Source organism: Anomaloglossus baeobatrachus, chromosome 4, assembly GCF_048569485.1.
Source record: "Anomaloglossus baeobatrachus isolate aAnoBae1 chromosome 4, aAnoBae1.hap1, whole genome shotgun sequence".
Lineage (NCBI taxonomy): Eukaryota > Metazoa > Chordata > Amphibia > Anura > Aromobatidae > Anomaloglossus > Anomaloglossus baeobatrachus.
In genome coordinates, this window is record NC_134356.1 from 660003849 (window position 1) to 660023820 (window position 19972).

Genomic DNA, 19972 nt, shown 5'->3' on the forward strand with positions numbered 1-19972 from the left:
ACCGAGCTTACATTGATAGCCTGCCCTAAGGAGAGGCCAAAATATGGAAACCCCTTACTCCTGATATGGGAACACAACTGTATGACCAGTGCACCAAATATTGACTCGCCCACGTAGTATCTGCGCCTGACACCCTATTAAGCCACATTCATTCTTGTGTTAGTCCCGGTACCTAATGTGCTCACAGGAATACAGGCTGGGACCTGACAATGAGGATACAGATGCCACTGCCATGGTTATAAATAATCACATGTGTAAAATGGAGAGGTTGGAGATGGTCCAGGAACACAAAGCCATTTATATCTCGAGGACCCCCGCACCGACCAATGAAGAATGGAACTTAGCGGGGGGCTAGCTGCTTCATACATAAAGTGGATTAACATAGGAAAATATCATATTGGCACAAGCCTGAAAAAATGTGGATTTTTCATTTTTCAGTTTCTTTTACCTCTAAAAACCCGAGTTTTATATCCAGAAATTGGCATAAACTAAAGCAGAAATCCACCCTCGCTGGTACCTGGAGTCCATTACTGCTGTCGTAATTTCAACTCTCTAAACGGGTCGGGTACCACTTGTGCCTTTATTTATCAAAAGTGTCTAAAAGGAAAGCCATCTTTGTTTCTGTAACACTCGCGGGTGGTGATGGTAGAGCGGTGGGCAAGAGTGGACCCACTGTACCACAGGGGGGCCCCGGATGTACCCTTAGCAGGAGAGGCTTGACTAAGCGCCCACTGCGAGGCAGTAGCCAGGTGCCACTCCCAGGGCATGGACCGGGACTGGGGCAGCTGACTACTAGGATAGTCACAGGGACAAGCGGACAGTCACAAGTGTAGCAGGAACCTCCAGGATGGCACGGTTGGGGTGGACAGGCGCAGTCTCTAGTATAGCAAGGATCTCTTGGGTAACAGAGGCTGGTGGCATAGCCGGAGTGGACAGACACAGTCTCTAGTATAGCAAGGGCCTTCAGGGTAGCTGAGGCTGGAAGTACGGCAAGGGTGGACAGGCATAGTCTCTAGTATAGCAAGGCCCATCGGGGTAGCTGAGGCTGAAGGCATGGCCGGGGTGGTCAGGCTCAATCTCTAGTATAGCAAGGGACACCGGGTTAGCTGAGGCTAGAGGTATGGCAAGGGTGGACAGGCATGAAATGCCGCGGAGACTGAGGGACAAGCAGCGGCACAGTACACTGTAAGAGCAGACAAGAGGACCCGACAACTAGCTGGCTAGGTGCAGAACTACTAACTAAACGCATTGATCAGGCACCTTCCCTAGTGGGAAAGTGTCTTAAGTACCCAGTACCTCTCAGCAATAGGCTGAGAGGCACTTCCAGAAAATGGTTTGCTGGCCCTTTAAGAGAAGGACAGCGACACGCACCCCAGGAACACTCCAAGAGGACCTGCCCCATGTGCACGGGCACCAGGAGGAGAAAGCAGGAAACACCCAAGTGGGGGAGCGCGGAGACAAAAGGACACATGGTGAGAGCTGGCTGCGGCGGTGAGTAAGCGCGAGGCTTGTCTACAGGGAGGAGAGCGGTGAGTGCAGGGATGCCAGTGCTACAGTTACCCATAACAACCAATCATAGCACTGCTTTCATTTTCCCAGAGAAGTTTATGAAATGAAAGCTGAGCTGTGATTGGTTGCTATGGGTAACTAAGCCAGTTTTCCTTTTGGACAGTTTTGATAAATGAGGCCTACTGTGCATAAACTTTTGGGATGAGTGAGGGTAAAGGTCAAGACCTGATGAACTCTCCATAGACACTTCCACAAAATTGGAAGCTTACAGTTCTCAAAAGTGCCATTTTAAAGTTGGAATATTAGGATTTACAAGAGCCTGAAACCATGAATATCAGCCCCCAACCATCAATCCTGCACAAGCAAACTGTACACTAAACATTTGGACAGGAAATATCCTCTTCACATCCCTCTAATCCAGGTCACCCTTCCAGCTGCTAGACAAAGATGTGTGATCAGAGGTTTCCATGTCTAATGCTGACGTCCTTTACACCAATCCAGCGGACACCTGGCATTGTGCACTCAATGAGCCTAGGTGACCCATTCATCTGCTCAACCGTGATGTGTGACCACACCGGAGAAATGCCTCCATATTCAATGCTGATGTCCTTTACACCTCGGAAGCTGAAACTTGGCATTATGTACTTAGTGGTCCTGCTAAATCTAAGCTATCTGTCCAGCTGTTGGAAATGATGCATGGTCACTTCGGAGGAGTGCGTCCGCCTCCAATGCTGATGTCTTTTACACCAAAGCAGATGACGCTTGGCATTGTGCACTCGGTTAGTCTAGGTTACCCATACATCTGCTAAACAGTGATTTGTGATCTCTTCAGAGTAGTGCTTTCATATTCCAGGCTAACACCTGGCATTGTGCACTCGGTGGTCCTGTTCAATAAGCCAAGATTACCTATCTGGCTGCTAGACGTGATATGTGAACCCTCCATAGAAGTACTTTCACATTTAATGCTGCCATCCTTTATACCAAGGCAGCTGACACTTGGCATTGTGCACTCAAGAAGCCTAGGTTATCCATTCATCTTCTATACCAGGGGTCCCCAACCTGTAGCTAGGGAGCCACATGTGGCTTACGGGTCCATGATATATGGCTTGTGGCAGTTTGCCTGCTTGGTTTTTAACTACAGTTAGGTCCAGAAATATTTGGACAGTGACACAATTTTGGCGAGTTGGGCTCTGCATGCCACCACATTGGATTTGAAATGAAACCTCTACAACAGAATTCAAGTGCAGATTGTAACGTTTAATTTGAAGGTTTGAACAAAAATATCTGATAGAAATTGTAGGAATTGTACACATTTCTTTACAAACACTCCACATTTTAAGAGGTCAAAAGTAATTGGACAAATAAACCAAACCCAAAAAAAATATTTTTATTTTCAATATTTTGTTGCGAATCCTTTGGAGGCAATCACTGGCTTAAGTCTGGAACCCATGGACATCACCAAACGCTGGGTTTCCTCCTTCTTTTTTTTTTCCAAATGTTTTTATTAAATTTTTTCAATTTTTATAAACATAACAAAGACCTTCATGGTTACAAAAGAAGAACATTCCTCTGACAGAATAAAACATAATAGGGGATATTGTCCCAACTTAAAATTCCAGACTGCTCTTTGGTAAGTCGTTAAAACCTGTGTCAACCCTAGGTATTTCCGAAGTTGCTGATGTGTCCCGATATACCCTTATCTGCTCATCTTCTCTGGTTTCCTCCTTCTTAATGCTTTGCCAGGCCTTTACAGTCGCAGCCTTCAGGTCTTGCTTGTTTGTGGGTCTTTCCGTCTTAAGTCTGGATTTGAGCAAGTGAAATGCATGCTCAATTGGGTTAAGATCTGGTGATTGACTTGGCCATTGCAGAATGTTCCACTTTTTTGCACTCATGAACTCCTGGGTAGCTTTGGCTGTATGCTTGGGGTCATTGTCCATCTGTACTATGAAGCGCCATCCGATCAACTTTGCGGCATTTGGCTGAATCTGGGCTGAAAGTATATCCCGGTACACTTCTGAATTCATCCGGCTACTCTTGTCTGCTGTTATGTCATCAATAAACACAAGTGACCCAGTGCCATTGAAAGCCATGCATGCCCATGCCATCACGTTGCCTCCACCATGTTTTACAGAGGATGTGGTGTGCCTTGGATCATGTGCCGTTCCCTTTCTTCTCCAAACTTTTTTCTTCCCATCATTCTGGTACAGGTTGATCTTTGTCTCATCTGTCCATAGAATACTTTTCCAGAACTGAGCTGACTTCATGAGGTGTTTTTCAGCAAATTTAACTCTGGCCTGTCTATTTTTGGAATTGATGAATGGTTTGCATCTAGATGTGAACCCTTTGTATTTACTTTCATGGAGTCTTCTCTTTACTGTTGACTTAGAGACAGATACACCTACTTCACTGAGAGTGTTCTGGACTTCAGTTGATGTTGTGAACGGGTTCTTCTTCACCAAAGAAAGTATGCGGCGATCATCCACCACTGTTGTCATCCGTGGACGCCCAGGCCTTTTTGAGTTCCCAAGCTCACCAGTCAATTCCTTTTTTCTCAGAATGTACCCGACTGTTGATTTTGCTACTCCAAGCATGTCTGCTATCTCTCTGATGGATTTTTTCTTTTTTTTCAGCCTCAGGATGTTCTGCTTCACCTCAATTGAGAGTTCCTTAGACCGCATGTTGTCTGGTCACAGCAACAGCTTCCAAATGCAAAACCACACACCTGTAATCAACCCCAGACCTTTTAACTACTTCATTGATTACAGGTTAACGAGGGAGACGCCTTCAGAGTTAATTGCAGTCCTTAGAGTCCCTTGTCCAATTACTTTTGGTCCCTTTAAAAAGAGGAGGCTATGCATTACAGAGCTATGATTCCTAAACCCTTTCTCCGATTTGGATGTGAAAACTCTCATATTGCAGCTGGGAGTGTGCACTTTCAGCCCATATTATATATATAATTGTATTTCTGAACATGTTTTTGTAAACAGCTAAAATAACAAAACTTGTGTCACTGTCCAAATATTTCTGGACCTAACTGTAACACCACGTCTAGCAAATAACTATGAACAGCAGGTCTTCTGATGGTGAATTTTGTGATTAGCCCAGCACAAAAGCAGGTCTGAATGGGGATCAGGTGGGAACCTCTGGATCTTGGTATACCACCTCATTGTGGTTTCTGTGGAAAAGCTTTGTCTCTTATTATACTGGTAATGGGGGTTCCAGGTGTCACTACTGTGTGGGTGGCGAGAGCTGGATGGGGCTCACGAACCTCGCTCAGAGCGGAATGTGCCTTGCGAGGTCAGAAACGTTGGGCACCTTTGTTCTAGACAGTGATCACTCCAGGGGCAATGGTAACGTCCTTTACATCACAGAAGCTGACATATGAAATTGTGCACTTGATGTGCATAGGGTACCCAGACATCTAGACTAGACAGTGATCACTCCGGAGTAGTGCTTACATATTCAAAGCTAATGTCCATTACACCACAGAAGCTGACCTTGACATTGTGCACTTGACGAGCATAGAATACCCATACCTCTATACCAGACAGTAATCACTCCAGAGAAGTCCTCACATATTCAAAGGTAATGTCCTTTACACCACTCCTGTTGAAATCTGGCATTGTGCACTCGATAGTCCTGCTCAGTTAGCCTAGGCTACCTATCCAGCTGCTAGACATGATATGTGATCACTCCAGAGTAATGCCAATGCGGACGTCCTTTACACCACGGAAGCTGACACTTGGCATTGGGCACTCAATGAGCTTTGGTTAATCATTCATCTTCTAGACAGTGATGTGTGACCACTCGTTTCACATTCAAAGCTGACATCATTTACGCCAATTCAGAAGACACCTGGCATTATGCACTAGGTGGTCTTGCTCAGTTAGACTAGGCTACCTATCCAGCTGCTCGACATGATATGTGATCACTCCAGAGTAATGCCAATGCTGACGTCCTTTACAACACCGAAGCTGACACTTGGCATTGGGCACTCAATGAGCTTTTGTTAATCATTCATCTTCTAGACAGTGATGTGTGACCACTCGTTTCACATTCAAAGCTGACATCATTTACAACAATTCAGAAGACACCTGGCATTATGCACTTGGTGGTCTTGCTCCGTTAGCCTAGGATACCTATCCAGCTGCTAGACATGATATGTGATCACTTCAGAGTAATGCCAATGCTGACGTCCTTTACAACACCGAAGCTGACACTTGGCATTGGGCACTCAATGAGCTTTTGTTAATCATTCATCTTCTAGACAGTGATGTGTGACCACTCGTTTCACATTCAAAGCTGACATCATTTACAACAATTCAGAAGACACCTGGCATTATGCACTTGGTGGTCTTGCTCCGTTAGCCTAGGATACCTATCCAGCTGCTAGACATGATATGTGATCACTTCAGAGTAATGCCAATGCTGACGTCCTTTACACCACCGAAGCTGACACTTGGCATTGTGCTCTCAGTAAGCTCTGGTTATTCATTCTTCTAGACAGTGATGTGTGATGGCTCCATATCACGGTCAAGGCTGACGTCCTCTACGGCACTCCAGCTGACAACCTGGTATTGTGCACTCGGTGGTCTTGCTCGAGGAGCCCACGTTGCCTTTGTTTTGCAGTTGAGTAGACGTATCACAATGTTAGTTACCATTAATTAAGGCGACAGTCGTAGGACAATAGACATTCGTCTAAAGTTAGTGCCTGGACCTGTTGGAGGTAAAATGGACAAAATGTACCAAAGAATTAGAAGCAGGTGTGTAAACTTTTAGCCATTTGGATCTACTTATCTCCTTGAAAGCCTCAGACTCTTTCTGTCTTGTAAAAGCCGATCACAATGTAAGTCTGCATCAAGTTCTGGGCCTCCAAATGACCTTTTACTTTTCCATAACGTCCTACAGTTTCAGCTTCTCCTCCCTTCTAAAATATTTCTTTATTACAGAAGACAATGGCCTGGAGAATTCTTCTACATTTGGCAGGGCTGAAGATGTGATTGTTACCAGGGCATTTAATCAGACACATATTGCTCTCGGTTGGTTTGGGTCCGGGTTACACAACAAGATGTCTCACATTTAGTTTTATGTTAAAAGTGTGAGTCAAGGGTAATCGTCCGTGTCCGATTGTATAATAGGGCAGTTAAGATAACTTAAGGAATAAAAAACGAAAAAACAAATATAAATGTCCTCAAAATATCTTGGAACAAGGAAGATGATGTCCACCATCCTCCACTTGGCCAGGCTATCAAGCCTGCCTCTATCGGGAGTGCACCAACGCCGCCCTGGAGACAGTTTGGGGGCACTGCTGATTTTATGGATATATGCACCCCCCCTTTTCTGAACACATTTTCCAAACGAGGGAGTTTAGGGGAGTTGTGTGCTATATTTGTAGCTGCATTCACATGACACATATAAATATTCCTTAAAAAAAACTCCTAAGAGAATTGTGGAATCTGTGACGTTCCCAGAAAGCTCACAGCTACAACATGAGGAATGGGGGAAGGTTGCAAAGTTGTCATGTTGTGCCACATTTTGGGTCTAACCAACACCTTATCTGCAGACTGTAAAATCTTTTTGCTTCTTTACCCATTGCATAATTGGTCATTAATTGGATGTTTTTGGTTAATAATACTATGCATTATGTTCAGTGACCACAGGAACACAACATTCGGGATAATACCCGACCAAAACAAACTGGTCCAACCAATAAAAATCTCATCAACTGGTTACAAATAGCAATCTAATGTGATAAAGAAGAAAAAAGAAAAAAAAAGAAGCAAGTAAGATGAGGGAGAGGAAAATAGAGGGAGAAAAATGAGAGAATAGGAAGGAAGGAAGGAAGGAAGGAAGGAAGAGAAAAAGGAAAAAAGAGAAGAAGCTAGTAAGATGAGGGAGAAGAAAATAGAGGGAGAGAAATGAGAGAGAGAATAGGAAGGAAGGAAGGAAGGAAAAGAAAAAGAAAACAGAGAAGAAGCTAGTAAGATGAGGGAGAAGAAAATCGAGGGAGAGAATTATGAGAGAGAATAAGAAGGAAGGAAGGAAGAGAAAAAGAAAAAAGAGAAGAAGCTAGTAAGATGAGGGAGAAGAAAATAGAGGGAAAGAAATGAGAGAATAGGAAGGAAGGAAGGAAGGAAGAGAAAAAGAAAAAAAGAGAAGAAGCTAGTAAGATGAGGGAGAAGAAAATCGAGGAAGAGAAATGAGAGAGAGAATAGGAAGGAAGGAAGGAAGGAAGAGAAAAAGAAAACAGAGAAGAAGCTAGTAAGATGAGGGAGAAGAAAATCGAGGGGGAGAAATGAGAGAGATTAGGAAGGAAGGAAGGAAGCAAGGAAGGAAGGAAGGAAGAGAAAAAGAAAAAAAGAGAAGAAGCTAGTAAGATGAGGGAGAAGAAAATAGAGGGAGAGAATTACGAGAGAGAATAGGAATGAAGGAAGGAAGGAAGGAAGAGAAAAAGGAAAAAAGAGAAGAAGCAAGTAAAATGAGGAAGAAGAAAATAGAGGGAGAAAGATTAGAGAGAGAATAGGAAGGAAGGAAGAAAAAAACAAGCTAGTAAGATGAGGAAGAAGGAAATAGAAGGAGAGACATGCAAGCGAGAATAGGAAGGAAGGAAGGAAGAAATGAAGAAAGAGAAAGAAAGAAAAGAGAAGAAGCTAGTAAGATGAGGAAGAAGGAAATAGAGGGAAAGAAATGCAAACGAGAATAGGAAGGAAGGAAGGAAAAAAAAAAAGAAGCTAGTAAGATGAGGAAGAAGAAATTAGAGGGAGAGAAATGCAAGCGAGAATAGGAAGGAAGGAAGAAAAAGAGAAAGAAAAAAAGAGCAGAAGCTAGTAAGATGAGGGAGAAGAAAATAGAGGAGAGATATGCGAGAGAGAATTGAGAGAAAGGAAGAAAGAAAAAGGAAGAGAAAGAAAAAAAGGAAAGAAAGAGAAAAAAAGAGTAGCGCTATAAAGATGAGAGAAAAAAAAGAAAAGAAAAGGAGAAATACAAGAGAGACAGTTGAGAGAAGAAAGAAAGAAAAAGAGAAAAAGAAAAAGGAGAAAAATAAAGGTTATTGAAAGACAGATCTAGAAAAGAGTGATAAAAAGGAAAGGAAAAAGAGAAAATAGAAGGAAATACCAGAGGGAGAGAAGAGTGACAGACAATAAAGAATAAGAGAAAAGACAGAAGAGAGACAGAGAGAGATAATACACTGTAAATAAAAAACGAGATGAAATTAAAAAAGAAGGCAGAGATGGAGATGAATGAGAGAAAGACAAAAAAAGAGATGCAAGGGAGAAAGAAAAAGACAAAAAGATGTGGAGAGAGAAAAGTACAAAGAGAGATGACAGACAATAGAGAGAAATAGAAAGTTAGAGATAAAAGGGGAGACAATGAAATTGACAAATGAGAGAGTACAGAGAAGAGAGATACAAGAGAGGATTACAAGAAAGATAAAGAGGGATAACTACCACAGACAGAAACAATAGAGAAAAACAAAAAGAAGGCTAAGACAATGGAGTGAGACAATAACGTGACGACAGCAAAAGAAAAGAGAAACGTGAAGAGAGAATTAGTAGAGAGAGGGAAAGCTAAAAGCGAGATGAAAACAATGGAAAGAGACGAGAGAGAAAAATCCAAAGAGAAAATAGAGTAAGACACTAGAGACGCTAGAGAAAATAAAGTGCAAGATAGGAGATACAAGACATAAGAGACAGGTGAGAGAAATGAATAAGGCAGAAAAAAAGAGGAAGAACAGATAATATAGTCATGGAAAGACTAAGGAAAGATAGAAAATAGGAAGAAAGAAGAGGGAACTGGAGGGGAGAATGAGAAAAGATAGGAGAGAGATAGAAGAGGATAGAAAGAGAAAAGACAGAAGAGAAACAGAAGAGGAAAGAAAGTGAGAAGACAGAGACTGGAAAAAGAGGAGACAAAGTATAAAAAAAAAGATACAGAAGATGGGGATCAGGAGAGAAAGAAGAGGATAGAAAGAGAAAAGAAAGAGGAGAGAAAGAGAAAAGATAGACAGAAGAGGAAAGAAAGATAGAAAGAAAAGACTGGAAAAGAGGAGACAAAGTAAAATAAAAAGAGAGACAAAAGAGGAAGCAAGAGAGAAAGGAGAGCAGGAGAGAATAAGAAAATAAAGAAGTGGAAAGATTGAGAAAAGAAAGACAGAAGAGGTAAGAAAGATAGAAAGAAGAGAGAGGCTGGAAAAGAGGAAAAGAGAGACAAAAGTGGAGCGCATGAGAGAAAAAAGGGAGAGAAAGGAGAAGAGGAGAAAAGGAGAAAAGAAAGAAGAGAAACAGAGAAAGAGAAAAGAGAGACAGAAGAGGAAAGAAAGATAGAAAGAAAAGAGAGACTGGAAAAAAGGAGACAAAGTAAAAAAACAAACAAACAAAAGATACAGAAGAGGGGAGCAGGAGAGAAAGAGAAAAGGAAGAGGAGAGAAAGAAAAGATAGACAGAAGAGGAAAGAAAGATAGAAAGAAAAGAGAGACTGGAAAAGAGGAGACAAGGTAAAATAAAGAGACAAAAGTGGAGCACATGAGAGATGACAGGAGAGAGAGAAAAGAAAGGAGGAGAGAAGGAGAAAAGTGAAGAGAAACAGAGAGAGAAAAGAGAGAAAAGAGAGACAGAAGAAGAAAGAAAGATAGAAAGAAGAGAGAAACTAGAAAAGAGGAGATGTGGTCCCCCTGAGGTTTCAGTCGCCACAGGGTACTGCACCTCACTTAAGATACAGTATTCATTCCGGGTAAGGAATCACATTCACACAACACACACAGTTTAGGTGCTTTTCCACTGGGACTGGACTTGGGTAGATGCGGGGGTGGCCATCACGATGTGTCGCGGGCGGAGGGGCCGCGCTCGCTACGCTCGGGTCCGGGGCTTCTGCTGCTGCTGCTCGGTGGCTCGAGCGGTGGGCCGGACCCGGGGACTCGAGCAGCGCTCCTCGCCCACAAGTGAAAAGGGGGTGGTTTGTTTGGGGACATAGTTCGTGACGCCACCCACGGGTCGTGGTGATAATGGGCACCAACGCTGCTGGTGACGGGGATCCCGGAAGCGATGGCAGGGAGCAGCTAGGATGTTGGTTCCCCCTCCGTGGATAGGGGTTGGTGATCCCGGGGCCCGGTGGTGTAACGGGGAGGCTGGAAGGCTGGGGTGCAGGGTTGCAGGGGCAGCGCGGCGCGGTGCCGTATGGCACTGTGGTACTCACTCAGGCACAGATTCACAGAGTCTCTGGTAAACCAAACGGCTGGATGGACGGGTCCCGCAGCCGACTGCAGTGTCTTTGCTCTCCCCGGACAGGTTGATGGTGGCTGTCTTTCCCTGCACCTGTGTAGAATGTGTTGACTCCGATGGCTTCCCAACGGTAGTCTGCTTCCCGGCGAATATGTACCGAAGGAGCCCGTTTTGCCCGCAGGCACTGGCCCTTGGATCTCTAGCCTATGGCGGTGGCTTTTTATCCTCACTGTGTGGACTGTTGCCTTCTGTCGGGTCTTGGGTGTTAGGAAACCCCTGGGGTTCCGGTCACTCTCGGATTTGACCGTTGTCGGCAGCTCCCAGCCTAGTCGGGGTCCGATGGCCCTGCCTTTATGCTTAGCTTCACTCCGCTCCCCGGTTCGGTACCGGCGGGCCACCGCCCGACCCCGGTCCTACGGTTCCGCAGAGGTCCACTAACTCCAGCAGACGGCCACCACCCTCTACCGACCTTGCTGACAGTGCCTGGGCTCCTACCCAGACACTAACAGTTTCTCCACTCCAAACTCAACTCCTCACTCCACTTCCACTGAACTCCAAACTGAACTAGACTGAACTCACTGCTTTTTCCCGCCTCCAGGCCTGTGAACTCCTCGGTGGGTGGGGCCAACCGCCTGGCTCCGCCCCATCTGGTGTGGACATCAGACCCTGGAGGGAGGCAACAAGGATTTTGTTTGACTGATGTAAACTATCCAGGGGAGGGGGTGTGTGTGATGTTATATCTGTGACTACCTGGCTAGTCCAGGGCGTCACAGAAGCATGGGACTTTCCAGTCACTAGGACAACCACCAAGGGGACAATGTGGTGCCCCTGACCTGGTGAGGCACCACTGAGTACTATACCCATGCTGGGTCAGTTCAACACAGGTAATCCCAGAGGCTGACTAGGGCGTGGACACATGGAACACTAGTAACCGGAACACACACACATCTAGAGGTCACCCCTAAGCAGACTCAGGGAGGGGGCGGGGCCCTCGCCTCCCAGCTAGTGGTTGGTGGTGTCACTGGGAACAAGGGAGTTGTGCAGGCTTGGGCTTGGAGCAGGACACTCAGCCCGAGCTCCCTACACCTAAAAGGGTTTCCAGGGTCCGCAAAGCGTGCAGCGAGCACCCACAACCCATTCCATAGTCCAGGATTGGCGTGAAGGGATTCCTACCCAAAAGGAACACACAGTGGGAACACCGGTGGTGACCTCCGAACTATCCGGGATTGATTGGAGCCAATCACAGTGGAAACTCCAAGGGTGACGACATTGAAGGGAGTAAAAAGAACTTTGAACCGCAGCCTCTGTGTCGTCCCCATCATTGCCGGCGCCATCGTTCCGTGCTCCGGCGCCATCGGCTACTACCACCACCACCATCATCCTCCCTGGGACCTAGCTCTACCTGTGGAGAACTGCAACATCTGAGCTGCGTTACCATCCGCCCCGGAAGAGAGAGACTCCCAGCAGCGGCAGCTCCTCTCACAGCCGCACACCACAGGTCGCGTCATGAAAGACAACTACTCCCATCACCTTCATCATTCCCCCCTCATTTTGGTTGACACTGCGGGATCATGGAGCCGGGCCAGGCCACTGTGATGACCCAAATCCCATAAAACGGCCCGGTGACGAGTAATTCCCAAGACCCCGCGGATGCGTCAGAGACAAAGTGAAAAAAAGAGAGATAAAAAAGGTGAGTATGAGAGAAAGAAGAGAGAGAAAGGAGAGGAGAGAAGTATTAAAGAAAGAGAAGAGTCAGTAGAGACAGTAGACGTGTGCTGTATCTGTGCGTGCAGCACCAGTGTCAGTCTTTCTATCATTTCATCTTTCCCTCATAAGCTAACAGTCATAATGGCGCCCTCAGCAGCCGTCACGTCTAAGTCATCCACCAGCATGGCTTTCCTCCATACGACTCCTTCCTGGCAACTGTACTGACTACCCAGCTTTCCCAAAGTGGCCACATATCCCCATTGACACTATTGGACTGTCGGCCTATGCTCCTTCATTGTAAAGGGCACATTTTGGGTGGCTGGTTCCTGTTTGCTTTCTCCAGGGGCGCACTCCTGAATCAATACACTACACTTGTGTAAATGTAACTCCCCACAGAGATCCATAGGGCTCCCGCCACCCCACTGTGGGCGACATACACAATATTAGAGTCACATTACAGCAGGGTCCTGAGCTCACAGCGAGTTAATCCAATGACTGAGGAGATAAGAAGCAGCAGGGTCTTGGAGGAAGAATGTCAGGGGCCAACTCTCCTTATTAGGGCCGATCTGCTGGTATCTACAAGAGCCTGGAATTCAGAGCATCACAACCGACCGTGTAACACAAACACCCTGTTGTCACGCAGCTCTAATACACAGTGACCCGCACTAATTATATTACCCGTGCCTAATATCCTATATACCAGGACAATGCGGGTAATGTGAGCCCAGACAGAACACTCCTCATAGACGACATTTTATCACCATGTGAGGCCACACTGCCCCTTTACACCATAACCCCGGGCTTTTTATTACAGTTATAGATCCAAGATTACAGAAGAAGTGCTGAAAATTTTTGTTGAAATGGTGCTGAAAAACAGGCAGTGGACACCTTTAGTGTGGCCAAACCTCAAGAACCAATTATGGTGTCTTTTGGGGGCTGTTGAAGACCACTGCTAGGACTATTGAGAAAATGCCTGTCCAGTGGATCTACTAGGTAAAAAATCCAGACTAGGAGGACATCATGGTCAAGTGGTTGGTTGTGGTTTCCCTAAAGAATGACAAGAGTGCGGAAAAGTGGAATTTGGGGGAGAAATTGTTGAGGGTACGGTAGATAAGACGGACTTAGGAGGTTTATTTATGGAGCATCCATACTACTAAAATTAACAACACAGTAAGGGTTTGCCCTCATTAATCAAAGTGTATTCCAGGATCACAAACCTAATAACCTAACGTACACCTTTTGTGTGGCCAACCTCAAGCACCCTTTAAGGTGTCTTTCTGGGACCTTTGAAGACCACTGCTAGGACTATTTAGAAAATGCCAGTCCATTGAGTCTGATAGGTAAAAACAAATCCAGAATAGGAGGGCATCAGGGTCATTTGGTTGGTTGTTGTCTCCATAAATAAATGACCAGAGTGCAGAAGAGTGGAATTTGGGGGACAACTGGTTGAGGGTATGGTATGGTAGAGTAGAGGACCTTAGGGGGTTTATTGATGGGACATCTATACTACTGAAATTAACAACACAGTAAGGGTTTGCCCTCATTAACCAAAGTGTATTCCAGGATCACAAACCTAATAACCTAACGTACACCTTTGGTGTGGCCAACCTCAAGCACCCTTTAAGGTGTCTTTCTGGGACCTTTGAAGACCACTGCTAGGACTATTTAGAAAATGCCAGTCCATTGAGTCTGATAGGTAAAAAAAAAATCCAGAATAGGAGGGCATCATGGTCAAGTGGTTTGTTGTTGTCTCTATAAATAAATGACCAGAGTGCAGAAGAGTAGAATTTGGGGGACAACTGGTTGAGGGTATGGTAGAGTAGAGGACCTTAGGGGGTTTATTGATGGGACATCTATACTACTGAAATTAACAACACAGTGAGGGTTTGCCCTCATTAACCAAAGTGTATACCCAGATCACCAAACCGAATACCCTAACAGGAGGTATTTCTACCTCAAGGTCATGGTCACTAACAAGAAGTATCCTTAGATGAGTGAGGACCTAAACCCACATGTAAAATAGTGCCCCCTTCTGGTGCTTTTCAGTCCACCCATTAGCACAAATAGGAATAGTAATACATTATGCTAAAGTCTATGGTGCCAAGGTCAATAGACCTCCAAAACCCCTAAAAAATCGTAAAGGTTTCTTTTTACAAAACAACCACAGAAAATGTCTCTCGATCTACGTTTATTAACACCACATGTGAGTTGCCGCCCGCCGAATACACAAGAGGGGTGAATATTTATATGTGAAGTCCAATAACTGCAGTAAATTCAAAAACTCCCATTTACTAACACTTAACCAAGCTTTCCAAAGTCATGTCTTTTGGGGTTTTGTGGCCCACCAGAAGAAAAACAAAAAGTCTTTTTATAATTAGTCCCTTATCTCGTCAGTATCCTTATAATTTACAGCAGGCATCGAACATCCTAATGGGAATTTCTAGGATATGTTTATAACTCTGGTGCCAGATCTGGATGAAGCAGAGACCCCAGTAACCTGAGACCTACAGACAAACAGCTGGAAGCAGTCTGGTACCCATGGAGGGGGATGGGGGTCTTCTTATGGCAGACAGGAAGCAACAGGAAAAGACTTGTGGGGGCTGCAAGGTACAGTCAGAGCTTTCGGGAAGAAAAATTCATAGGGGGGAGGCATAACAAATAGCATAAAGATTGAGCAAGCATAAACTCATGTTTATATATCGGGCCGACAATCAAGTCAACTATCTATGTGGCCTATGAGGTAAATGTTAAGACACTATAGATTTCAATAGGCCTCACGTAAACGTTTTTATTTTTGGTCCCTGAAGTGAGTTCCCCATCAATCACATGAGGAGACGAGCGTAATGAAAAAGGGTGGACAACATCTCCAAGGCCGATAAGGAAGTCAAGGGTTCTCTTGTGTTAAAGGGAAACACCCAAAACAGAGGTGTAACTTTAGAAGAAGATGAGAAATTGTACAAGACTGGTTGAGGTGACCCATTACAAATGTTAAACTATTGAGCTGGTGGGATGTGTGCCCGTGGTGTTTGGGTGTCAGAACCAGCTGAATGTCTCCATCCAGAGTCTATGTTGGGTGTCAGAACAAGCTGAAGGTCTTCCTCTGGTTCTGACACCCAACACCAGCTCTGGATGGAGACCTTCATCTGGTTCTGACACCCAACACCAGCTCTGGATGAAGGTCTCCATCCAGAGCTGGTGTTGGGTGGCAAACCAGCTGAAGTTCTCCATCCAGAGCTGGTGTTGGGTGTCAGAACCAGATGAAGGTCTCTATACAGAGCTTCTGTTGGATGTCAGAACCAGCTGAGGATCTCCATCCACAGCTGATGTTGGATGTCAGAACCAGCTGAAGATCTTTATCTAAAAGGTGGGGTTAGTGCCACAACCAGCTGAAGGTCTCCATCCAGAGTCGATGATGGGAGTCAGAACCAGCTGAAGGTCTTAATCCAGAGCTGGTGTTGTGTGCCAGAACCAGATGAATGTATCCATCCAGAGCTAATGTTGGGTGTCAGAACTAGATAAATGTCTCCATACAGAGCTGGTGTTGGGTGTCAGAACCAGCTCAAGATCTCCATCCAGAGCTGATGTTGGATGTTAAAAACAGCTGAAGATTTCCATCTTCAAAGGTGGTGTTAGTGTCACAACCAGCTGAAGATCTCCATACAGAGCTGGTGTTGGGTGTCAGAACCAGATGAAGATCATCATACAGAGCTGATGTTGGGTGTCAGAACCAGATGAAGGTCTCCATCCAGAGCTGGTGTTGGGAGAAAGAACCAGTTGAAGGTCTTCTTCAAGAGCTAATGCTTGTGTCAGAACCAGATGAAGGTCCCCATTCTGAGCTGGCTTTGGGTGTCAGAAATAGCTGAAGGTCTTCATTCAGAGCTCTTGTTGGGTGTGAGAACCAGTTGAAGGTCTGCATCCACAGCTGGTGTTGGGTGGTATGCCTAAGCTAGGACAACAAACTAAACTTTTGCCCTTATCGGAATTAAAGTCTATCTAATGCTTTGTAGACTTCCTGGACAAATTATTTATGACCCAAAGTCCCAGTGCCAAAAATGAAGCACAATAACCATAGAGCAGTCATGGTGCCACCTAGGATGAATGTTCGTATCCGCTAACTCAACTCTGGTTGAGATTTGGTCTATAGTTCCTACAACAGATACAATACACACGTCATGTTCTAATAGACTATATCCAGCGTCAGGAGGAGATGTCAATGTGTTCTGCCGCCCTCCATGCGTTTTTCCTGAGCACCGTATAAACAAGGGGAAATACCCTGCCGTGTCAGCGTCACCACTCTGCCTGTCCCTGCTGTGTCACTCTGCACAAAAACAACTGATGTCACCATAGTTTGGCTGAAAATTTGCAGTGCTGCCTATGGAACTTATGACAAGTAGTGTTTTTTTTATGGGTAAACAACATTGACCTCGCCAAGTGTATACTACTCATCAGAGGCCACCCCGACATTGGAATCCAGAGGACACAGCACCATGGATGACTTCAGCTGGCCTGACATACATGAATGAATGAAGATAGGCCATGCTGAATATAACGTTGTGAAAGTTTCTCCAGGTCTTCTCCACCACTTCACAGCTTCATCCTAATTACACAACTTCATCACTTCATTCTCAGTTCTCACCTTTTATATTACTCCATCTGCTTGTGGTCTACTCCTTGACATTACTTCCTTATCTCTTCCATTATTCCTCCTACTTTTTGTTCCATTACTTCTCATCTTTTTATGATTCTACAATATAGAAGACCACGTGTGGACATCTATTTCTGGGCGCCATCTACTTCTAATTTCTACACATCACTCACCCCCATACTCTGGAACGCTCTACCTCAGCATATCAGACTCTCCCCTACTTTGGAAAGCTTCAGGAGGAACCTCAAGACCCATCTCTTCCAACAAGCCTACAACCTACAATAGCCCTTAGTCCAGTACACCACTGCGCAACCAGCTCTGTCCTCACCTATTGTATCATCACCCATTCCCTGTAGACTGTGAGCCCTCGCGGGCAGGGTCCTCGCTCCTCCTATACCAGTCTGTTTTGTACTGTTAATGATTGTTGTACGTATACCCTCTTTCACTTGTAAAGCGCCATGGAATAAATGGCGCTATAATAATAAATAATAATAATAATCACCCTCTACGTTGTTCCATCACTTCCCTCTCATTCCCACACATCCATTATACTGCTTCATCACGTCTTACCCATAACCCCGCACCAAATCCCTTAGTCATTTTCTACCCACGTGTCCTGTACTACTCCAGCATTCCCTCATTATTACACATCTGTCGACATTTTTTTGTAATTCCTACATATTGTTCTATACAACGCTCCACAACTTCCTTCCCGTTCCCGAATACTTCCCTGTACAAGTCACTGAAACTTCCCTTCTATTTACTTCCCCATATAACACACTACAACTTCATTAACATTTCCATATACTTCCCTGTATAACGCTTCACATCGTCCTTCTAATTCCCTACTATACTATTCCATCGCTTCCTTTTCAATTCACTTTTTATGTTGCTACATCACTTCCCTCCCTTTTCCTCAAACACGATTCTATTACTTCCTTCTCATACCTACTTACTCCCTTATACATCCCTTCCTTCCCATTCTCCCATACCACCTGTTCCATCTCCCCAAAACGTTCTTCCCATATCCACTGACTGTTTTGTCTGTGTGGCGCCCCTTAGGCTTCAGTCGCCACAGGATACTGCAGCTCACCAGAGGTGCAGTATTCATCATAGATAAGGAGGAGGTCATTGCCGGGAAACCACCACAACACACCAAAACATACAGTTAGTTGCCCTCCCACTGGGGCCGGGCTAGGGTAGAGACTTGGGGGGTGGCGATCACTAATATAGTGGACCCTCTGCTCACTAGTTCCGGATCCCGGGGGAGTGGGGCTAGACAACGGGGAGCAAAGGCGACACACACTCACACACAGCAGAACAGCCCAGGACAGGAAACAAGTGAGACGCAGGAGGACATAGTCGTTGAAGGGAGAGCTGCGCCATAGCTCCCTCAGGACCGAGCGCCCACAGTACAGCGTGCGGTGCCCTAGTCTGGTAGGCACTTTACGTCCCGCCAGCAGAATCCGCCAGGCAGAGGATTTCAAGTCTTCTGGCCCACACACAGTGCTCGGAACAAAGCAGCATATATAGCCAGGAGTCGTGACCATTGGGCGGCTCCATCTACGGACTCGCGCTGCCAGCTATACGGAACAGGGAACAGAACAATCCCCAGGTCTCGGGTCCCAGCGTAGCTTCAAGCCGCAGGGACTCACACTACACGGCGCAGGGAGGAAGGACTCACAGAAAGAAACACCGGTTCTGACCTCTGAACTATCCAGGATTGGCTGGGGCCCATCACAGCGGAGTCTGGCAGTCCAAAGGCGGGAGCAACTCAGTGAGTAAAGAACTTTAACTGCAGCCCCTGTGTCATTCCTTTCTTCCAACGCCTTAGCTGCGCAGCAGCCGGAGTGGACTACTACTCTCACCATCCTCCCTGGGGCCTAGTTCTACCAGTAGGGAGCTGTACCAACCCAGCTGCACTACCATCAGCCCCAGCGGACATCCCTGCACTGGCAGCTCCTATACCTGGATGCACGCCACAGATGGCGTTACGAATAACTACTACTCCCATCATCCCCATCTCCCTCATTTGGTTGACACCGCGGGATCACAGAACCGGCACTGGCCATTGTGACACCCCAAACCGGTGACGAGTAACCCCCAGACCCTGCGGGCGAGTCATCTGCTCCATCACTTTTGAACTCTAACATATATTTCTCTACACCCCTCCATCACTTCCTTCTCAGACATATCTCTCTGCATCCCGCCTAATCATATTCTTCTCGGATTTACACCTCTCTACCCCGGTCCACCATTTCCTTCTGAAATATATTCCTCTCTTTACCCCACTCCATTACTTCCTTCTCAGAGATATACCTCTCTCTACCATGCTCCACCACTTCCTTCTTGGACATATACCTCTCTCTACCCTGCTCCACCACTTCCTTCATGGACATATACCTCTCTCTACCCTGCTCCACGACTTCCTTCTCAGACATATACCTCTCTCTACCCTGCTCCACCACTTCCTTCTTGGACATATACCTCTCTCTACCCTGCTCCACGACTTCCTTCTTGGACATATACCTCCCTCTACCCTGCTCCACCACTTCCTTCATGGACATATACCTCTCTCTACTCCGCTCCACCACTTCCTTCTTGGACATATACCTCTCTCTACCCTGCTCCACCACTTCCTTCTCAGACATATACCTCTCTCTACTTCGCTCCACCACTTACTTCTCAGAGATATACCTCTCTCTACCATGCTCCACCACTTCCTTCTTGGAAATATACCTCTCTCTACCCTGCTCCACCACTTCCTTCTTGGACATATACCTCTCTCTACCCCGCTTCACCACTTCCTTCTTGGACATATACCTCCCTCTACCCTGCTCCACCACTTCCTTCTCAGACATATACCTCTCTCTACCTCGCTCCACCACTTACT

The 19972-nt window shown here is 45.7% G+C and overlaps 1 protein-coding gene across 1 annotated transcript in view; it reads right to left on the reverse strand.

Moving 5' to 3' along the window:
* KANK2 (KN motif and ankyrin repeat domains 2) overlaps window positions 1-19972 on the reverse strand; it is a 98668-nt gene that overhangs the window by 50129 nt on the left and 28567 nt on the right. The gene's annotated exons all lie outside the window — the stretch shown is intronic.